Source organism: Schistocerca gregaria, chromosome 11, assembly GCF_023897955.1.
Source record: "Schistocerca gregaria isolate iqSchGreg1 chromosome 11, iqSchGreg1.2, whole genome shotgun sequence".
Lineage (NCBI taxonomy): Eukaryota > Metazoa > Arthropoda > Insecta > Orthoptera > Acrididae > Schistocerca > Schistocerca gregaria.
Window position 1 is genome coordinate 5,362,034 of NC_064930.1, and position 21,464 is coordinate 5,383,497.

General features: G+C 49.4%; 10 non-coding genes across 10 annotated transcripts; all 10 read right to left on the reverse strand.

Moving 5' to 3' along the window:
• Positions 1–662: 662 nt before the first annotated feature.
• Trnaa-agc (transfer RNA alanine (anticodon AGC)) lies at positions 663–736 on the reverse strand. Its single transcript has one exon. It is a non-coding gene; the product is annotated as a tRNA-Ala (tRNA).
• A 1,505-nt stretch (positions 737–2,241) lies between these two features.
• On the reverse strand, positions 2,242–2,315 carry Trnaa-agc (transfer RNA alanine (anticodon AGC)). Its single transcript has one exon. It is a non-coding gene; the product is annotated as a tRNA-Ala (tRNA).
• A 1,505-nt stretch (positions 2,316–3,820) lies between these two features.
• Trnaa-agc (transfer RNA alanine (anticodon AGC)) lies at positions 3,821–3,894 on the reverse strand. The gene has a single exon. It is a non-coding gene; the product is annotated as a tRNA-Ala (tRNA).
• Positions 3,895–8,556: 4,662 nt separating this feature from the next.
• On the reverse strand, positions 8,557–8,630 carry Trnaa-agc (transfer RNA alanine (anticodon AGC)). Its single transcript has one exon. It is a non-coding gene; the product is annotated as a tRNA-Ala (tRNA).
• Positions 8,631–10,144: 1,514 nt separating this feature from the next.
• On the reverse strand, positions 10,145–10,218 carry Trnaa-agc (transfer RNA alanine (anticodon AGC)). The gene has a single exon. It is a non-coding gene; the product is annotated as a tRNA-Ala (tRNA).
• A 1,513-nt stretch (positions 10,219–11,731) lies between these two features.
• Trnaa-agc (transfer RNA alanine (anticodon AGC)) lies at positions 11,732–11,805 on the reverse strand. The gene has a single exon. It is a non-coding gene; the product is annotated as a tRNA-Ala (tRNA).
• Positions 11,806–14,896: 3,091 nt separating this feature from the next.
• Positions 14,897–14,970, reverse strand: Trnaa-agc (transfer RNA alanine (anticodon AGC)). The gene has a single exon. It is a non-coding gene; the product is annotated as a tRNA-Ala (tRNA).
• A 1,502-nt stretch (positions 14,971–16,472) lies between these two features.
• Positions 16,473–16,546, reverse strand: Trnaa-agc (transfer RNA alanine (anticodon AGC)). Its single transcript has one exon. It is a non-coding gene; the product is annotated as a tRNA-Ala (tRNA).
• A 3,102-nt stretch (positions 16,547–19,648) lies between these two features.
• On the reverse strand, positions 19,649–19,722 carry Trnaa-agc (transfer RNA alanine (anticodon AGC)). The gene has a single exon. It is a non-coding gene; the product is annotated as a tRNA-Ala (tRNA).
• Positions 19,723–21,236: 1,514 nt separating this feature from the next.
• On the reverse strand, positions 21,237–21,310 carry Trnaa-agc (transfer RNA alanine (anticodon AGC)). The gene has a single exon. It is a non-coding gene; the product is annotated as a tRNA-Ala (tRNA).
• Between the last annotated feature and the right edge of the window lie 154 nt (positions 21,311–21,464).

A 21,464-nucleotide genomic window follows, 5' to 3' on the forward strand; every position in this document is an offset into this window, starting at 1 on the left:
GTCCAACTGCAAAACACTGGGACACAACAAGTTTCCGCGTCTCCATTGCACTGATCGTACTACGAAACGCTCCCCAAACTTGGCAATCACCCATGCAGATGACTTTTCCGACTTTACACGACGCTCACGCTAGTGACAGCCTTATTTACAGTTCGACGTCGCGCCAAAGCGAATGAGCACATTTCGCCTAAGGCTTAGGCCGCTCTTCTAGTGTGGCTGCTCTGTGTCTGCAGGCAGCGAGGGGCTGCAAGCTTCCTGTGTTCGCACCTATATCACCTGTGCTTCCTTGTCAGAGACAGACTATCGCAAAACATACAACTCACTCCATGAATTGATTGCTACGGCATCTGTTATCAGCAGTCACAACCAGCAACACCAGTAGCAGCCGACTGCACGCAAAGAATGGGAACGTGCAGTGGGATTTACGTGAAATCGGCGCAAGGCAGATCATTCCGACGTAGGCTTGAGAATCTTATGGGAACATTTGTACTGTTTCTAAATTAAGTGTAGGTGTGGGAGGAGGGTGCTTCCTGCGCACGAATAAAAGCACGCTCGCCAATTGTGGATGCTAATCGTTCGCTTGTTTCTGCCTACACACCTCTGCCGGTTGGGAATTATTCCACTTGCATGGCAAGGTGCGCATGTAGGTGTGTTAAAAATTCTGGAGGCGCTGGGTATCGATCCCAGTACCTCTCGCACGCTAAGCGAGCGCTCTACCATCTGAGCTACGCCCACCCCCCCGGTAACTAGTAGTGCCACATACAGTCGTATCAACGTCACAGACCCTTGCACTCCCATTATTCCGCAGACAAACACTACTCTCTATGTATCAGTGAGGGTGTCTTTCAGGTTTCGTGCATTCTGTATCGAATCGTAGTTGGCCACAATGAAAGTGGTACGCATAACGTCGAAAATAGAGTTCAGACACCGCTCTGAGTAAGACGAACGTGTTGTCCCTTCTCTAGACTTCAATGACGTTAAGCCGTGATACCTAAGACAGATCTGCACTCGATGACACCACGATAACAGCCGGTCCCCACACTTACATCTTGCTCTCCTTATGACAGTATACATCATATCAGTCTGTGACGCTGGTTTTGCAACTTCTTGCGTGCGTTTATGTTCGCCGCGACCAACACTTACCATGCACTGACCACAAAACATGGAGGAGCCGGGGCTTGAACCCGAGACCGTTCACACGCTAAGCGAACGATCTGCCAACTGAGCTACAGCTACACACACGACCAAGCCTGGCTATTCTCCATTCTTTGCGACTCTGATGTGCACGGACACGATGGTTGGTTGGTTTGTAGCGGCGAAGGTACCAGAATACAAAGGCGCGGACACGTTCATATACACAAGAGTTCCAAGTAGTTTCGATGCTCTGGTATTACGAATGCAAATTCCGTCTGTTTTGAACGTCTTAAATTGAAAGGGCGGTCACAAATTGGTCCATTTCACTCCTTGTCCACAATCACACAGCACCTGAGGTAACAAGCACATCTCGAGCCCCATTGTGCTCTCCATTGTTCATGCCAACTCAGTGCCTCGCTCTTTGCTACTGTGTAAAACTCTTGTCGTCCAACTGCAAAACACTGGGACACAACAAGTTTCCGCGTCTCCATTGCACTGATCGTACTACGAAACGCTCCCCAAACTTGGCAATCACCCATGCAGATGACTTTTCCGACTTTACACGACGCTCACGCTAGTGACAGCCTTATTTACAGTTCGACGTCGCGCCAAAGCGAATGAGCACATTTCGCCTACGGCTTAGGCCGCTCTTTTACTGTGGCTGCTCTGTGTCTGCAGGCAGCGAGGGGCTGCAAGCTTCCTGTGTTCGCACCTATATCACCTGTGCTTCCTTGTCAGAGACAGACTATCGCAAAACATACAACTCACTCCATGAATTGATTGCTACGGCATCTGTTATCAGCAGTCACAACCAGCAACACCAGTAGCAGCCGACTGCACGCAAAGAATGGGAACGTGCAGTGGGATTTACGTGAAATCGGCGCAAGGCAGATCTTTCCGACGTAGGCTTGAGAATCTTATGGGAACATTTGTACTGTTTCTAAATTAAGTGTAGGTGTGGGAGGAGGGTGCTTCCTGCGCACGAATAAAAGCACGCTCGCCAATTGTGGATGCTAATCGTTCGCTTGTTTCTGCCTACACACCTCTGCCGGTTGGGAATTATTCCACTTGCATGGCAAGGTGCGCATGTAGGTGTGTTAAAAATTCTGGAGGCGCTGGGTATCGATCCCAGTACCTCTCGCACGCTAAGCGAGCGCTCTACCATCTGAGCTACGCCCACCCCCCCGGTAACTAGTAGTGCCACATACAGTCGTATCAACGTCACAGACCCTTGCACTCCCATTAATCCGCAGACAAACACTACTCTCTATGTATCAGTGAGGGTGTCTTTCAGGTTTCGTGCATTCTGTATCGAATCGTAGTTGGCCACAATGAAAGTGGTACGCATAACGTCGAAAATAGAGTTCAGACACCGCTCTGAGTAAGACGAACGTGTTGTCCCTTCTCTAGACTTCAATGACGTTAAGCCGTGATACCTAAGACAGATCTGCACTCGATGACACCACGATAACAGCCGGTCCCCACACTTACATCTTGCTCTCCTTATGACAGTATACATCATATCAGTCTGTGACGCTGGTTTTTCAACTTCTTGCGTGCGTTTATGTTCGCCGCGACCAACACTTACCATGCACTGACCACAAAACATGGAGGAGCCGGGGCTTGAACCCGAGACCGTTCACACGCTAAGCGAACGATCTGCCAACTGAGCTACAGCTACACACACGACCAAGCCTGGCTATTCTCCATTCTTTGCGACTCTGATGTGCACGGACTCGATGGTTGGTTGGTTTGTAGCGGCGAAGGTACCAGAATACAAAGGCGCGGACACGTTCATATACACAAGAGTTCCAAGTAGTTTCGATGCTCTGGTATTACGAATGCAAATTCCGTCTGTTTTGAACGTCTTAAATTGAAAGGGCGGTCACAAATTGGTCCATTTCACTCCTTGTCCACAATCACACAGCACCTGAGGTAACAAGCACATCTCGAGCCCCATTGTGCTCTCCATTGTTCAAGCCAACTCAGTGCCTCGCTCTTCGCTACTGTGTAAAACTCTTGTCGTCCAACTGCAAAACACTGGGACACAACAGGTTTCCGCGTCTCCATTGCACTGATCGTACTACGAAACGCTCCCCAAACTTGGCAATCACCCATGCAGATGACTTTTCCGACTTTACACGACGCTCACGCTAGTGACAGCCTTATTTACAGTTCGACGTCGCGCCAAAGCGAATGAGCACATTTCGCCTACGGCTTAGGCCGCTCTTTTACTGTGGCTGCTCTGTGTCTGCAGGCAGCGAGGGGCTGCAAGCTTCCTGTGTTCGCACCTATATCACCTGTGCTTCCTTGTCAGAGACAGACTATCGCAAAACATACAACTCACTCCATGAATTGATTGCTACGGCATCTGTTATCAGCAGTCACAACCAGCAACACCAGTAGCAGCCGACTGCACGCAAAGAATGGGAACGTGCAGTGGGATTTACGTGAAATCGGCGCAAGGCAGGTCTTTCCGACGTAGGATTGAGAATCTTATGGGAACATTTGTACTGTTTCTAAATTAAGTGTAGGTGTGGGAGGAGGGTGCTTCCTGCGCACGAATAAAAGCACGCTCGCCAATTGTGGATGCTAATCGTTCGCTTGTATCTGCCTACACACCTCTGCCGGTTGGGAATTATTCCACTTGCATGGCAAGGTGCGCATGTAGGTGTGTTAAAAATTCTGGAGGCGCTGGGTATCGATCCCAGTACCTCTCGCACGCTAAGCGAGCGCTCTACCATCTGAGCTACGCCCACCCCCCCGATAACTAGTAGTGCCACATACAGTCGTATCAACGTCACAGACCCTTGCACTCCCATTATTCCGCAGACAAACACTACTCTCTATGTATCAGTGAGGGTGTCTTTCAGGTTTCGTGCATTCTGTATCGAATCGTAGTTGGCCACAATGAAAGTGGTACGCATAACGTCGAAAATAGAGTTCAGACACCGCTCTGAGTAAGACGAACGTGTTGTCCCTTCTCTAGACTTCAATGACGTTAAGCCGTGATACCTAAGACAGATCTGCACTCGATGACACCACGATAACAGCCGGTCCCCACACTTACATCTTGCTCTCCTTATGACAGTATACATCATATCAGTCTGTGACGCTGGTTTTTCAACTTCTTGCGTGGGTTTATGTTCGCCGCGACCAACACTTACCATGCACTGACCACAAAACATGGAGGAGCCGGGGCTTGAACCCGAGACCGTTCACACGCTAAGCGAACGATCTGCCAACTGAGCTACAGCTACACACACGACCAAGCCTGGCTATTCTCCATTCTTTGCGACTCTGATGTGCACGGACTCGATGGTTGGTTGGTTTGTAGCGGCGAAGGTACCAGAATACAAAGGCGCGGACACGTTCATATACACAAGAGTTCCAAGTAGTTTCGATGCTCTGGTATTACGAATGCAAATTCCGTCTGTTTTGAACGTCTTAAATTGAAAGGGCGGTCACAAATTGGTCCATTTCACTCCTTGTCGACAATCACACAGCACCTGAGGTAACAAGCACATCTCGAGCCCCATTGTGCTCTCCATTGTTCATGCCAACTCAGTGCCTCGCTCTTTGCTACTGTGTAAAACTCTTGTCGTCCAACTGCAAAACACTGGGACACAACAAGTTTCCGCGTCTCCATTGCACTGATCGTACTACGAAACGCTCCCCAAACTTGGCAATCACCCATGCAGATGACTTTTCCGACTTTACACGACGCTCACGCTAGTGACAGCCTTATTTACTGTTCGACGTCGCGCCAAAGCGAATGAGCACATTTCGCCTACGGCTTAGGCCGCTCTTCTAGTGTGGCTGCTCTGTGTCTGCAGGCAGCGAGGGGCTGCAAGCTTCCTGTGTTCGCACCTATATCACCTGTGCTTCCTTGTCAGAGACAGACTATCGCAAAACATACAACTCACTCCATGAATTGATTGCTACGGCATCTGTTATCAGCAGTCACAAGCAGCAACACCAGTAGCAGCCGACTGCACGCAAAGAATGGGAACGTGCAGTGGGATTTACGTGAAATCGGCGCAAGGCAGATCTTTCCGACGTAGGCTTGAGAATCTTATGGGAACATTTGTACTGTTTCTAAATTAAGTGTAGGTGTGGGAGGAGGGTGCTTCCTGCGCACGAATAAAAGCACGCTCGCCAATTGTGGATGCTAATCGTTCGCTTGTATCTGCCTACACACCTCTGCCGGTTGGGAATTATTCCACTTGCATGGCAAGTTGCGCATGTAGGTGTGTAAAAAGTTCTGGAGGCGCTGGGTATCGATCCCAGTACCTCTCGCACGCTAAGGGAGCGCTCTACCATCTGAGCTACGCCCACCCCCCCGATAACTAGTAGTGCTACATACAGTCGTATCAACGTCACAGACCCTTGCACTCCCATTATTCCGCAGACAAACACTACTCTCTATGTATCAGTGAGGGTGTCTTTCAGGTTTCGTGCATTCTGTATCGAATCGTAGTTGGCCACAATGAAAGTGGTACGCATAACGTCGAAAATAGAGTTCAGACACCGCTCTGAGTAAGACGAACGTGTTGTCCCTTCTCTAGACTTCAATGACGTTAAGCCGTGATACCTAAGACAGATCTGCACTCGATGACACCACGATAACAGCCGGTCCCCACACTTACATCTTGCTCTCCTTATGACAGTATACATCATATCAGTCTGTGACGCTGGTTTTGCAACTTCTTGCGTGCGTTTATGTTCGCCGCGACCAACACTTACCATGCACTGACCACAAAACATGGAGGAGCCGGGGCTTGAACCCGAGACCGTTCACACGCTAAGCGAACGATCTGCCAACTGAGCTACAGCTACACACACGACCAAGCCTGGCTATTCTCCATTCTTTGCGACTCTGATGTGCACGGACACGATGGTTGGTTGGTTTGTAGCGGCGAAGGTACCAGAATACAAAGGCGCGGACACGTTCATATACACAAGAGTTCCAAGTAGTTTCGATGCTCTGGTATTACGAATGCAAATTCCGTCTGTTTTGAACGTCTTAAATTGAAAGGGCGGTCACAAATTGGTCCATTTCACTCCTTGTCGACAATCACACAGCACCTGAGGTAACAAGCACATCTCGAGCCCCATTGTGCTCTCCATTGTTCATGCCAACTCAGTGCCTCGCTCTTTGCTACTGTGTAAAACTCTTGTCGTCCAACTGCAAAACACTGGGACACAACAAGTTTCCGCGTCTCCATTGCACTGATCGTACTACGAAACGCTCCCCAAACTTGGCAATCACCCATGCAGATGACTTTTCCGACTTTACACGACGCTCACGCTAGTGACAGCCTTATTTACAGTTCGACGTCGCGCCAAAGCGAATGAGCACATTTCGCCTACGGCTTAGGCCGCTCTTTTACTGTGGCTGCTCTGTGTCTGCAGGCAGCGAGGGGCTGCAAGCTTCCTGTGTTCGCACCTATATCACCTGTGCTTCCTTGTCAGAGACAGACTATCGCAAAACATACAACTCACTCCATGAATTGATTGCTACGGCATCTGTTATCAGCAGTCACAACCAGCAACACCAGTAGCAGCCGACTGCACGCAAAGAATGGGAACGTGCAGTGAGATTTACGTGAAATCGGCGCAAGGCAGATCTTTCCGACGTAGGCTTGAGAATCTTATGGGAACATTTGTACTGTTTCTAAATTAAGTGTAGGTGTGGGAGGAGGGTGCTTCCTGCGCACGAATAAAAGCACGCTCGCCAATTGTGGATGCTAATCGTTCGCTTGTATCTGCCTACACACCTCTGCCGGTTGGGAATTATTCCACTTGCATGGCAAGGTGCGCATGTAGGTGTGTAAAAAGTTCTGGAGGCGCTGGGTATCGATCCCAGTACCTCTCGCACGCTAAGGGAGCGCTCTACCATCTGAGCTACGCCCACCCCCCGATAACTAGTAGTGCTACATACAGTCGTATCAACGTCACAGACCCTTGCACTCCCATTATTCCGCAGACAAACACTACTCTCTATGTATCAGTGAGGGTGTCTTTCAGGTTTCGTGCATTCTGTATCGAATCGTAGTTGGCCACAATGAAAGTGGTACGCATAACGTCGAAAATAGAGTTCAGACACCGCTCTGAGTAAGACGAACGTGTTGTCCCTTCTCTAGACTTCAATGACGTTAAGCCGTGATACCTAAGACAGATCTGCACTCGATGACACCACGATAACAGCCGGTCCCCACACTTACATCTTGCTCTCCTTATGACAGTATACATCATATCAGTCTGTGACGCTGGTTTTGCAACTTCTTGCGTGCGTTTATGTTCGCCGCGACCAACACTTACCATGCACTGACCACAAAACATGGAGGAGCCGGGGCTTGAACCCGAGACCGTTCACACGCTAAGCGAACGATCTGCCAACTGAGCTACAGCTACACACACGACCAAGCCTGGCTATTCTCCATTCTTTGCGACTCTGATGTGCACGGACACGATGGTTGGTTGGTTTGTAGCGGCGAAGGTACCAGAATACAAAGGCGCGGACACGTTCATATACACAAGAGTTCCAAGTAGTTTCGATGCTCTGGTATTACGAATGCAAATTCCGTCTGTTTTGAACGTCTTAAATTGAAAGGGCGGTCACAAATTGGTCCATTTCACTCCTTGTCCACAATCACACAGCACCTGAGGTAACAAGCACATCTCGAGCCCCATTGTGCTCTCCATTGTTCATGCCAACTCAGTGCCTCGCTCTTTGCTACTGTGTAAAACTCTTGTCGTCCAACTGCAAAACACTGGGACACAACAAGTTTCCGCGTCTCCATTGCACTGATCGTACTACGAAACGCTCCCCAAACTTGGCAATCACCCATGCAGATGACTTTTCCGACTTTACACGACGCTCACGCTAGTGACAGCCTTATTTACAGTTCGACGTCGCGCCAAAGCGAATGAGCACATTTCGCCTACGGCTTAGGCCGCTCTTTTACTGTGGCTGCTCTGTGTCTGCAGGCAGCGAGGGGCTGCAAGCTTCCTGTGTTCGCACCTATATCACCTGTGCTTCCTTGTCAGAGACAGACTATCGCAAAACATACAACTCACTCCATGAATTGATTGCTACGGCATCTGTTATCAGCAGTCACAACCAGCAACACCAGTAGCAGCCGACTGCACGCAAAGAATGGGAACGTGCAGTGAGATTTACGTGAAATCGGCGCAAGGCAGATCTTTCCGACGTAGGCTTGAGAATCTTATGGGAACATTTGTACTGTTTCTAAATTAAGTGTAGGTGTGGGAGGAGGGTGCTTCCTGCGCACGAATAAAAGCACGCTCGCCAATTGTGGATGCTAATCGTTCGCTTGTATCTGCCTACACACCTCTGCCGGTTGGGAATTATTCCACTTGCATGGCAAGGTGCGCATGTAGGTGTGTTAAAAATTCTGGAGGCGCTGGGTATCGATCCCAGTACCTCTCGCACGCTAAGCGAGCGCTCTACCATCTGAGCTACGCCCACCCCCCCGATAACTAGTAGTGCCACATACAGTCGTATCAACGTCACAGACCCTTGCACTCCCATTATTCCGCAGACAAACACTACTCTCTATGTATCAGTGAGGGTGTCTTTCAGGTTTCGTGCATTCTGTATCGAATCGTAGTTGGCCACAATGAAAGTGGTACGCATAACGTCGAAAATAGAGTTCAGACACCGCTCTGAGTAAGACGAACGTGTTGTCCACCTCTAGACTTCAATGACGTTAAGCCGTGATACCTAAGACAGATCTGCACTCGATGACACCACGATAACAGCCGGTCCCCACACTTACATCTTGCTCTCCTTATGACAGTATACATCATATCAGTCTGTGACGCTGGTTTTGCAACTTCTTGCGTGCGTTTATGTTCGCCGCGACCAACACTTACCATACACTGACCACAAAACATGGAGGAGCCGGGGCTTGAACCCGAGACCGTTCACACGCTAAGCGAACGATCTGCCAACTGAGCTACAGCTACACACACGACCAAGCCTGGCTATTCTCCATTCTTTGCGACTCTGATGTGCACGGACACGATGGTTGGTTGGTTTGTAGCGGCGAAGGTACCAGAATACAAAGGCGCGGACACGTTCATATACACAAGAGTTCCAAGTAGTTTCGATGCTCTGGTATTATGAATGCAAATTCCGTCTGTTTTGAACGTCTTAAATTGAAAGGACGGTCACAAATTGGTCCATTTCACTCCTTGTCGACAATCACACAGCACCTGAGGTAACAAGCACATCTCGAGCCCCATTGTGCTCTCCATTGTTCATGCCAACTCAGTGACTCGCTCTTTGCTACTGTGTAAAACTCTTGTCGTCCAACTGAAAAACACTGGGACACAACAAGTTTCCGCGTCTCCATTGCACTGATCGTACTACGAAACGCTCCCCAAACTTGGCAATCACCCATGCAGATGACTTTTCCGACTTTACACGACGCTCACGCAACGCTCACGCTAGTGACAGCCTTATTTACAGTTCGACGTCGCGCCAAAGCGAATGAGCACATTTCGCCTACGGCTTAGGCCGCTCTTCTAGTGTGGCTGCTCTGTGTCTGCAGGCAGCGAGGGGCTGCAAGCTTCCTGTGTTCGCACCTATATCACCTGTGCTTCCTTGTCAGAGACAGACTATCGCAAAACATACAACTCACTCCATGAATTGATTGCTACGGCATCTGTTATCAGCAGTCACAACCAGCAACACCAGTAGCAGCCGACTGACGCAAAGAATGGGAACGTGCAGTGGGATTTACGTGAAATCGGCGCAAGGCAGATCTTTCCGACGTAGGCTTGAGAATCTTATGGGAACATTTGTACTGTTTCTAAATTAAGTGTAGGTGTGGGAGGAGGGTGCTTCCTGCGCACGAATAAAAGCACGCTCGCCAATTGTGGATGCTAATCGTTCGCTTGTATCTGCCTACACACCTCTGCCGGTTGGGAATTATTCCACTTGCATGGCAAGGTGCGCGTGTAGGTGTGTTAAAAATTCTGGAGGCGCTGGGTATCGATCCCAGTACCTCTCGCACGCTAAGCGAGCGCTCTACCATCTGAGCTACGCCCACCCCCCGATAACTTGTAGTGCTACATACAGTCATATCAACGTCACAGACCCTTGCACTCCCATTATTCCGCAGACAAACACTACTCCCTATGTATCAGTGAGGGTGTCTTTCAGGTTTCGTGCATTCTGTATCGAATCGTAGTTGGCCACAATGAAAGTGGCACGCATAACGTCGAAAATAGAGTTCAGACACCGCTCTGAGTAAGACGAACGTGTTGTCCACCTCTAGACTTCAATGACGTTAAGCCGTGATACCTAAGACAGATCTGCACACGATGACACCACGATAACAGCCGGTCCTCACACTTACATCTTGCTCTCCTTGAGACAGTATACATCATATCAGTCTGTGACGCTGGTTTTGCAACTTCTTGCGTGCGTTTATGTTCGCCGCGACCAACACTTACCATGCACTGACCACAAAACATGGAGGAGCCGGGGCTTGAACCCGAGACCGTTCACACGCTAAGCGAACGATCTGCCAACTGAGCTACAGCTACACACACGACCAAGCCTGGCTATTCTCCATTCTTTGCGACTCTGATGTGCACGGACACGATGATTGGTTGGTTTGTAGCGGCGAAGGTACCAGAATACAAAGGCGCGGACACGTTCATATACACAAGAGTTCCTAGTAGTTTCGATGCTCTGGTATTACGAATGCAAATTCCGTCTGTTTTGAACGTCTTAAATTGAAAGGGCGGTCACAAATTGGTCCATTTCACTCCTTGTCGACAATCACACAGCACCTGAGGTAACAAGCACATCTCGAGCCCCATTGTGCTCTCCATTGTTCATGCCAACTCAGTGCCTCGCTCTTTGCTACTGTGTAAAACTCTTGTCGTCCAACTGAAAAACACTGGGACACAACAAGTTTCCGCGTCTCCATTGCACTGATCGTACTACGAAACGCTCCCCAAACTTGGCAATCACCCATGCAGATGACTTTTCCGACTTTACACGACGCTCACGCAACGCTCACGCTAGTGACAGCCTTATTTACAGTTCGACGTCGCGCCAAAGCGAATGAGCACATTTCGCCTACGGCTTAGGCCGCTCTTCTAGTGTGGCTGCTCTGTGTCTGCAGGCAGCGAGGGGCTGCAAGCTTCCTGTGTTCGCACCTATATCACCTGTGCTTCCTTGTCAGAGACAGACTATCGCAAAACATACAACTCACTCCATGAATTGATTGCTACGGCATCTGTTATCAGCAGTCACAACCAGCAACACCAGTAACAGCCGACTGACGCAAAGAATGGGAACGTGCAGTGGGATTTACGTGAAATCGGCGCAAGGCAGATCTTTCCGACGTAGGCTTGAGAATCTTATGGGAACATTTGTACTGTTTCTAAATTAAGTGTAGGTGTGGGAGGAGGGTGCTTCCTGCGCACGAATAAAAGCACGCTCGCCAATTGTGGATGCTAATCGTTCGCTTGTATCTGCCTACACACCTCTGCCGGTTGGGAATTATTCCACTTGCATGGCAAGGTGCGCGTGTAGGTGTGTTAAAAATTCTGGAGGCGCTGGGTATCGATCCCAGTACCTCTCGCACGCTAAGCGAGCGCTCTACCATCTGAGCTACGCCCACCCCCCCGATAACTTGTAGTGCTACATACAGTCATATCAACGTCACAGACCCTTGCACTCCCATTATTCCGCAGACAAACACTACTCCCTATGTATCAGTGAGGGTGTCTTTCAGGTTTCGTGCATTCTGTATCGAATCGTAGTTGGCCACAATGAAAGTGGTACGCATAACGTCGAAAATAGAGTTCAGACACCGCTCTGAGTAAGACGAACGTGTTGTCCACCTCTAGACTTCAATGACGTTAAGCCGTGATACCTAAGACAGATCTGCACACGATGACACCACGATAACAGCCGGTCCTCACACTTACATCTTGCTCTCCTTGTGACAGTATACATCATATCAGTCTGTGACGCTGGTTTTGCAACTTCTTGCGTGCGTTTATGTTCGCCGCGACCAACACTTACCATGCACTGACCACAAATCATGGAGGAGCCGGGGCTTGAACCCGAGACCGTTCACACGCTAAGCGAACGATCTGCCAACTGAGCTACAGCTACACACACGACCAAGCCTGGCTATTCTCCATTCTTTGCGACTCTGATGTGCACGGACACGATGATTGGTTGGTTTGTAGCGGCGAAGGTACCAGAATACAAAGGCGCGGACACGTTCATATACACAAGAGTTCCTAGTAGTTTCGATGCTCTGGTATTACGAATGCAAATTCCGTCTGTTTTGAACGTCTTAAATTGAAAGGGCGGTCACAAATTGGTCCATTTCACTCCTTGTCGACAATCACACAGCACCTGAGGTAACAAGCACATCTCGAGCCCCATTGTGCTCTCCATTGTTCATGCCAACTCAGTGCCTCGCTCTTTGCTACTGTGTAAAACTCTTGTCGTCCAACTGAAAAACACTGGGACACAACAAGTTTCCGCGTCTCCATTGCACTGATCGTACTACGAAACGCTCCCCAAACTTGGCAATCACCCATGCAGATGACTTTTCCGACTTTACACGACGCTCACGCTAGTGACAGCCTTATTTACAGTTCGACGTCGCGCCAAAGCGAATGAGCACATTTCGCCTACGGCTTAGGCCGCTCTTCTAGTGTGGCTGCTCTGTGTCTGCAGGCAGCGAGGGGCTGCAAGCTTCCTGTGTTCGCACCTATATCACCTGTGCTTCCTTGTCAGAGACAGACTATCGCAAAACATACAACTCACTCCATGAATTGATTGCTACGGCATCTGTTATCAGCAGTCACAACCAGCAACACCAGTAGCAGCCTACTGACGCAAAGAATGGGAACGTGCAGTGGGATTTACGTGAAATCGGCGCAAGGCAGATCTTTCCGACGTAGGCTTGAGAATCTTATGGGAACATTTGTACTGTTTCTAAATTAAGTGTAGGTGTGGGAGGAGGGTGCTTCCTGCGCACGAATAAAAGCACGCTCGCCAATTGTGGATGCTAATCGTTCGCTTGTATCTGCCTACACACCTCTGCCGGTTGGGAATTATTCCACTTGCATGGCAAGGTGCGCATGTAGGTGTGTTAAAAATTCTGGAGGCGCTGGGTATCGATCCCAGTACCTCTCGCACGCTAAGCGAGCGCTCTATCATCTGAGCTACGCCCACCCCCCCGATAACTAGTAGTGCTACATACAGTCATATCAACGTCACAGACCCTTGCACTCCCATTATTCCGCAGACAAACACTACTCTCTATGTATCAGTGAGGGTGTCTTTCAGGTTTCGTGCATTCTGTATCGAATCGTAGTTGGCCACAATGAAAGTGGCACGCATAACGTCGAAAATAGAGTTCAGACACCGCTCTGAGTAAGACGAACGTGTTGTCCACCTCTAGACTTCAATGACGTTAAGCCGTGATACCTAAGACAGATCTGCACTCGATGACACCACGATAACAGCCGGTCCTCACACTTACATCTTGCTCTCCTTATGACAGTATACATCATATCAGTCTGTGACGCTGGTTTTGCAACTTCTTGCGTGCGTTTATGTTCGCCGCGACCAACACTTACCATACACTGACCACAAAACATGGAGGAGCCGGGGCTTGAACCCGAGACCGTTCACACGCTAAGCGAACGATCTGCCAACTGAGCTACAGCTACACACACGACCAAGCCTGGCTATTCTCCATTCTTTGCGACTCTGATGTGCACGGACACGATGGTTGGTTGGTTTGTAGCGGCGAAGGTACCAGAATACAAAGGCGCGGACACGTTCATATACACAAGAGTTCCAAGTAGTTTCGATGCTCTGGTATTATGAATGCAAATTCCGTCTGTTTTGAACGTCTTAAATTGAAAGGGCGGTCACAAATTGGTCCATTTCACTCCTTGTCGACAATCACACAGCACCTGAGGTAACAAGCACATCTCGAGCCCCATTGTGCTCTCCATTGTTCATGCCAACTCAGTGCCTCGCTCTTTGCTACTGTGTAAAACTCTTGTCGTCCAACTGAAAAACACTGGGACACAACAAGTTTCCGCGTCTCCATTGCACTGATCGTACTACGAAACGCTCCCCAAACTTGGCAATCACCCATGCAGATGACTTTTCCGACTTTACACGACGCTCACGCAACGCTCACGCTAGTGACAGCCTTATTTACAGTTCGACGTCGCGCCAAAGCGAATGAGCACATTTCGCCTACGGCTTAGGCCGCTCTTCTAGTGTGGCTGCTCTGTGTCTGCAGGCAGCGAGGGGCTGCAAGCTTCCTGTGTTCGCACCTATATCACCTGTGCTTCCTTGTCAGAGACAGACTATCGCAAAACATACAACTCACTCCATGAATTGATTGCTACGGCATCTGTTATCAGCAGTCACAACCAGCAACACCAGTAGCAGCCGACTGACGCAAAGAATGGGAACGTGCAGTGGGATTTACGTGAAATCGGCGCAAGGCAGATCTTTCCGACGTAGGCTTGAGAATCTTATGGGAACATTTGTACTGTTTCTAAATTAAGTGTAGGTGTGGGAGGAGGGTGCTTCCTGCGCACGAATAAAAGCACGCTCGCCAATTGTGGATGCTAATCGTTCGCTTGTATCTGCCTACACACCTCTGCCGGTTGGGAATTATTCCACTTGCATGGCAAGGTGCGCGTGTAGGTGTGTTAAAAATTCTGGAGGCGCTGGGTATCGATCCCAGTACCTCTCGCACGCTAAGCGAGCGCTCTACCATCTGAGCTACGCCCACCCCCCGATAACTTGTAGTGCTACATACAGTCATATCAACGTCACAGACCCTTGCACTCCCATTATTCCGCAGACAAACACTACTCCCTATGTATCAGTGAGGGTGTCTTTCAGGTTTCGTGCATTCTGTATCGAATCGTAGTTGGCCACAATGAAAGTGGCACGCATAACGTCGAAAATAGAGTTCAGACACCGCTCTGAGTAAGACGAACGTGTTGTCCACCTCTAGACTTCAATGACGTTAAGCCGTGATACCTAAGACAGATCTGCACACGATGACACCACGATAACAGCCGGTCCTCACACTTACATCTTGCTCTCCTTGAGACAGTATACATCATATCAGTCTGTGACGCTGGTTTTGCAACTTCTTGCGTGCGTTTATGTTCGCCGCGACCAACACTTACCATGCACTGACCACAAAACATGGAGGAGCCGGGGCTTGAACCCGAGACCGTTCACACGCTAAGCGAACGATCTGCCAACTGAGCTACAGCTACACACACGACCAAGCCTGGCTATTCTCCATTCTTTGCGACTCTGATGTGCACGGACACGATGATTGGTTGGTTTGTAGCGGCGAAGGTACCAGAATACAAAGGCGCGGACACGTTCATATACACAAGAGTTCCTAGTAGTTTCGATGCTCTGGTATTACGAATGCAAATTCCGTCTGTTTTGAACGTCTTAAATTGAAAGGGCGGTCACAAATTGGTCCATTTCACTCCTTGTCGACAATCACACAGCACCTGAGGTAACAAGCACATCTCGAGCCCCATTGTGCTCTCCATTGTTCATGCCAACTCAGTGCCTCGCTCTTTGCTACTGTGTAAAACTCTTGTCGTCCAACTGAAAAACACTGGGACACAACAAGTTTCCGCGTCTCCATTGCACTGATCGTACTACGAAACGCTCCCCAAACTTGGCAATCACCCATGCAGATGACTTTTCCGACTTTACACGACGCTCACGCTAGTGACAGCCTTATTTACAGTTCGACGTCGCGCCAAAGCGAATGAGCACATTTCGCCTACGGCTTAGGCCGCTCTTCTAGTGTGGCTGCTCTGTGTCTGCAGGCAGCGAGGGGCTGCAAGCTTCCTGTGTTCGCACCTATATCACCTGTGCTTCCTTGTCAGAGACAGACTATCGCAAAACATACAACTCACTCCATGAATTGATTGCTACGGCATCTGTTATCAGCAGTCACAACCAGCAACACCAGTAACAGCCGACTGACGCAAAGAATGGGAACGTGCAGTGGGATTTACGTGAAATCGGCGCAAGGCAGATCTTTCCGACGTAGGCTTGAGAATCTTATGGGAACATTTGTACTGTTTCTAAATTAAGTGTAGGTGTGGGAGGAGGGTGCTTCCTGCGCACGAATAAAAGCACGCTCGCCAATTGTGGATGCTAATCGTTCGCTTGTATCTGCCTACACACCTCTGCCGGTTGGGAATTATTCCACTTGCATGGCAAGGTGCGCGTGTAGGTGTGTTAAAAATTCTGGAGGCGCTGGGTATCGATCCCAGTACCTCTCGCACGCTAAGCGAGCGCTCTACCATCTGAGCTACGCCCACCCCCCCGATAACTTGTAGTGCTACATACAGTCATATCAACGTCACAGACCCTTGCACTCCCATTATTCCGCAGACAAACACTACTCCCTATGTATCAGTGAGGGTGTCTTTCAGGTTTCGTGCATTCTGTATCGAATCGTAGTTGGCCACAATGAAAGTGGCACGCATAACGTCGAAAATAGAGTTCAGACACCGCTCTGAGTAAGACGAACGTGTTGTCCACCTCTAGACTTCAATGACGTTAAGCCGTGATACCTAAGACAGATCTGCACACGATGACACCACGATAACAGCCGGTCCTCACACTTACATCTTGCTCTCCTTGTGACAGTATACATCATATCAGTCTGTGACGCTGGTTTTGCAACTTCTTGCGTGCGTTTATGTTCGCCGCGACCAACACTTACCATGCACTGACCACAAAACATGGAGGAGCCGGGGCTTGAACCCGAGACCGTTCACACGCTAAGCGAACGATCTGCCAACTGAGCTACAGCTACACACACGACCAAGCCTGGCTATTCTCCATTCTTTGCGACTCTGATGTGCACGGACACGATGATTGGTTGGTTTGTAGCGGCGAAGGTACCAGAATACAAAGGCGCGGACACGTTCATATACACAAGAGTTCCTAGTAGTTTCGATGCTCTGGTATTACGAATGCAAATTCCGTCTGTTTTGAACGTCTTAAATTGAAAGGGCGGTCACAAATTGGTCCATTTCACTCCTTGTCGACAATCACACAGCACCTGAGGTAACAAGCACATCTCGAGCCCCATTGTGCTCTCCATTGTTCATGCCAACTCAGTGCCTCGCTCTTTGCTACTGTGTAAAACTCTTGTCGTCCAACTGAAAAACACTGGGACACAACAAGTTTCCGCGTCTCCATTGCACTGATCGTACTACGAAACGCTCCCCAAACTTGGCAATCACCCATGCAGATGACTTTTCCGACTTTACACGACGCTCACGCAACGCTCACGCTAGTGACAGCCTTATTTACAGTTCGACGTCGCGCCAAAGCGAATGAGCACATTTCGCCTACGGCTTAGGCCGCTCTTCTAGTGTGGCTGCTCTGTGTCTGCAGGCAGCGAGGGGCTGCAAGCTTCCTGTGTTCGCACCTATATCACCTGTGCTTCCTTGTCAGAGACAGACTATCGCAAAACATACAACTCACTCCATGAATTGATTGCTACGGCATCTGTTATCAGCAGTCACAACCAGCAACACCAGTAGCAGCCGACTGACGCAAAGAATGGGAACGTGCAGTGGGATTTACGTGAAATCGGCGCAAGGCAGATCTTTCCGACGTAGGCTTGAGAATCTTATGGGAACATTTGTACTGTTTCTAAATTAAGTGTAGGTGTGGGAGGAGGGTGCTTCCTGCGCACGAATAAAAGCACGCTCGCCAATTGTGGATGCTAATCGTTCGCTTGTATCTGCCTACACACCTCTGCCGGTTGGGAATTATTCCACTTGCATGGCAAGGTGCGCGTGTAGGTGTGTTAAAAATTCTGGAGGCGCTGGGTATCGATCCCAGTACCTCTCGCACGCTAAGCGAGCGCTCTACCATCTGAGCTACCCCCACCCCCCCGATAACTAGTAGTGCTACATACAGTCATATCAACGTCACAGACCCTTGCACTCCCATTATTCCGCAGACAAACACTACTCCCTATGTATCAGTGAGGGTGTCTTTCAGGTTTCGTGCATTCTGTATCGAATCGTAGTTGGCCACAATGAAAGTGGCACGCATAACGTCGAAAATAGAGTTCAGACACCGCTCTGAGTAAGACGAACGTGTTGTCCACCTCTAGACTTCAATGACGTTAAGCCGTGATACCTAAGACAGATCTGCACACGATGACACCACGATAACAGCCGGTCCTCACACTTACATCTTGCTCTCCTTGTGACAGTATACATCATATCAGTCTGTGACGCTGGTTTTGCAACTTCTTGCGTGCGTTTATGTTCGCCGCGACCAACACTTACCATGCACTGACCACAAAACATGGAGGAGCCGGGGCTTGAACCCGAGACCGTTCACACGCTAAGCGAACGATCTGCCAACTGAGCTACAGCTACACACACGACCAAGCCTGGCTATTCTCCATTCTTTGCGACTCTGATGTGCACGGACACGATGATTGGTTGGTTTGTAGCGGCGAAGGTACCAGAATACAAAGGCGCGGACACGTTCATATACACAAGAGTTCCTAGTAGTTTCGATGCTCTGGTATTACGAATGCAAATTCCGTCTGTTTTGAACGTCTTAAATTGAAAGGGCGGTCACAAATTGGTCCATTTCACTCCTTGTCGACAATCACACAGCACCTGAGGTAACAAGCACATCTCGAGCCCCATTGTGCTCTCCATTGTTCATGCCAACTCAGTGCCTCGCTCTTTGCTACTGTGTAAAACTCTTGTCGTCCAACTGAAAAACACTGGGACACAACAAGTTTCCGCGTCTCCATTGCACTGATCGTACTACGAAACGCTCCCCAAACTTGGCAATCACCCATGCAGATGACTTTTCCGACTTTACACGACGCTCACGCAACGCTCACGCTAGTGACAGCCTTATTTACAGTTCGACGTCGCGCCAAAGCGAATGAGCACATTTCGCCTACGGCTTAGGCCGCTCTTCTAGTGTGGCTGCTCTGTGTCTGCAGGCAGCGAGGGGCTGCAAGCTTCCTGTGTTCGCACCTATATCACCTGTGCTTCCTTGTCAGAGACAGACTATCGCAAAACATACAACTCACTCCATGAATTGATTGCTACGGCATCTGTTATCAGCAGTCACAACCAGCAACACCAGTAGCAGCCGACTGACGCAAAGAATGGGAACGTGCAGTGGGATTTACGTGAAATCGGCGCAAGGCAGATCTTTCCGACGTAGGCTTGAGAATCTTATGGGAACATTTGTACTGTTTCTAAATTAAGTGTAGGTGTGGGAGGAGGGTGCTTCCTGCGCACGAATAAAAGCACGCTCGCCAATTGTGGATGCTAATCGTTCGCTTGTATCTGCCTACACACCTCTGCCGGTTGGGAATTATTCCACTTGCATGGCAAGGTGCGCGTGTAGGTGTGTTAAAAATTCTGGAGGCGCTGGGTATCGATCCCAGTACCTCTCGCACGCTAAGCGAGCGCTCTACCATCTGAGCTACGCCCACCCCCCCGATAACTTGTAGTGCTACATACAGTCATATCAACGTCACAGACCCTTGCACTCCCATTATTCCGCAGACAAACACTACTCCCTATGTATCAGTGAGGGTGTCTTTCAGGTTTCGTGCATTCTGTATCGAATCGTAGTTGGCCACAATGAAAGTGGCACGCATAACGTCGAAAATAGAGTTCAGACACCGCTCTGAGTAAGACGAACGTGTTGTCCACCTCTAGACTTCAATGACGTTAAGCCGTGATACCTAAGACAGATCTGCACACGATGACACCACGATAACAGCCGGTCCTCACACTTACATCTTGCTCTCCTTGTGACAGTATACATCATATCAGTCTGTGACGCTGGTTTTGCAACTTCTTGCGTGCGTTTATGTTCGCCGCGACCAACACTTACCATGCACTGACCACAAAACATGGAGGAGCCGGGGCTTGAACCCGAGACCGTTCACACGCTAAGCGAACGATCTGCCAACTGAGCTACAGCTACACACACGACCAAGCCTGGCTATTCTCCATTCTTTGCGACTCTGATGTGCACGGACACGATGATTGGTTGGTTTGTAGCGGCGAAGGTACCAGAATACAAAGGCGCGGACACGTTCATATACACAAGAGTTCCTAGTAGTTTCGATGCTCTGGTATTACGAATGCAAATTCCGTCTGTTTTGAACGTCTTAAATTGAAAGGGCGGTCACAAATTGGTCCATTTCACTCCTTGTCGACAATCACACAGCACCTGAGGTAACAAGCACATCTCGAGCCCCATTGTGCTCTCCATTGTTCATGCCAACTCAGTGCCTCGCTCTTTGCTACTGTGTAAAACTCTTGTCGTCCAACTGAAAAACACTGGGACACAACAAGTTTCCGCGTCTCCATTGCACTGATCGTACTACGAAACGCTCCCCAAACTTGGCAATCACCCATGCAGATGACTTTTCCGACTTTACACGACGCTCACGCAACGCTCACGCTAGTGACAGCCTTATTTACAGTTCGACGTCGCGCCAAAGCGAATGAGCACATTTCGCCTACGGCTTAGGCCGCTCTTCTAGTGTGGCTGCTCTGTGTCTGCAGGCAGCGAGGGGCTGCAAGCTTCCTGTGTTCGCACCTATATCACCTGTGCTTCCTTGTCAGAGACAGACTATCGCAAAACATACAACTCACTCCATGAATTGATTGCTACGGCATCTGTTATCAGCAGTCACAACCAGCAACACCAGTAGCAGCCGACTGACGCAAAGAATGGGAACGTGCAGTGGGATTTACGTGAAATCGGCGCAAGGCAGATCTTTCCGACGTAGGCTTGAGAATCTTATGGGAACATTTGTACTGTTTCTAAATTAAGTGTAGGTGTGGGAGGAGGGTGCTTCCTGCGCACGAATAAAAGCACGCTCGCCAATTGTGGATGCTAATCGTTCGCTTGTATCTGCCTACACACCTCTGCCGGTTGGGAATTATTCCACTTGCATGGCAAGGTGCGCGTGTAGGTGTGTTAAAAATTCTGGAGGCGCTGGGTATCGATCCCAGTACCTCTCGCACGCTAAGCGAGCGCTCTACCATCTGAGCTACGCCCACCCCCCCGATAACTTGTAGTGCTACATACAGTCATATCAACGTCACAGACCCTTGCACTCCCATTATTCCGCAGACAAACACTACTCCCTATGTATCAGTGAGGGTGTCTTTCAGGTTTCGTGCATTCTGTATCGAATCGTAGTTGGCCACAATGA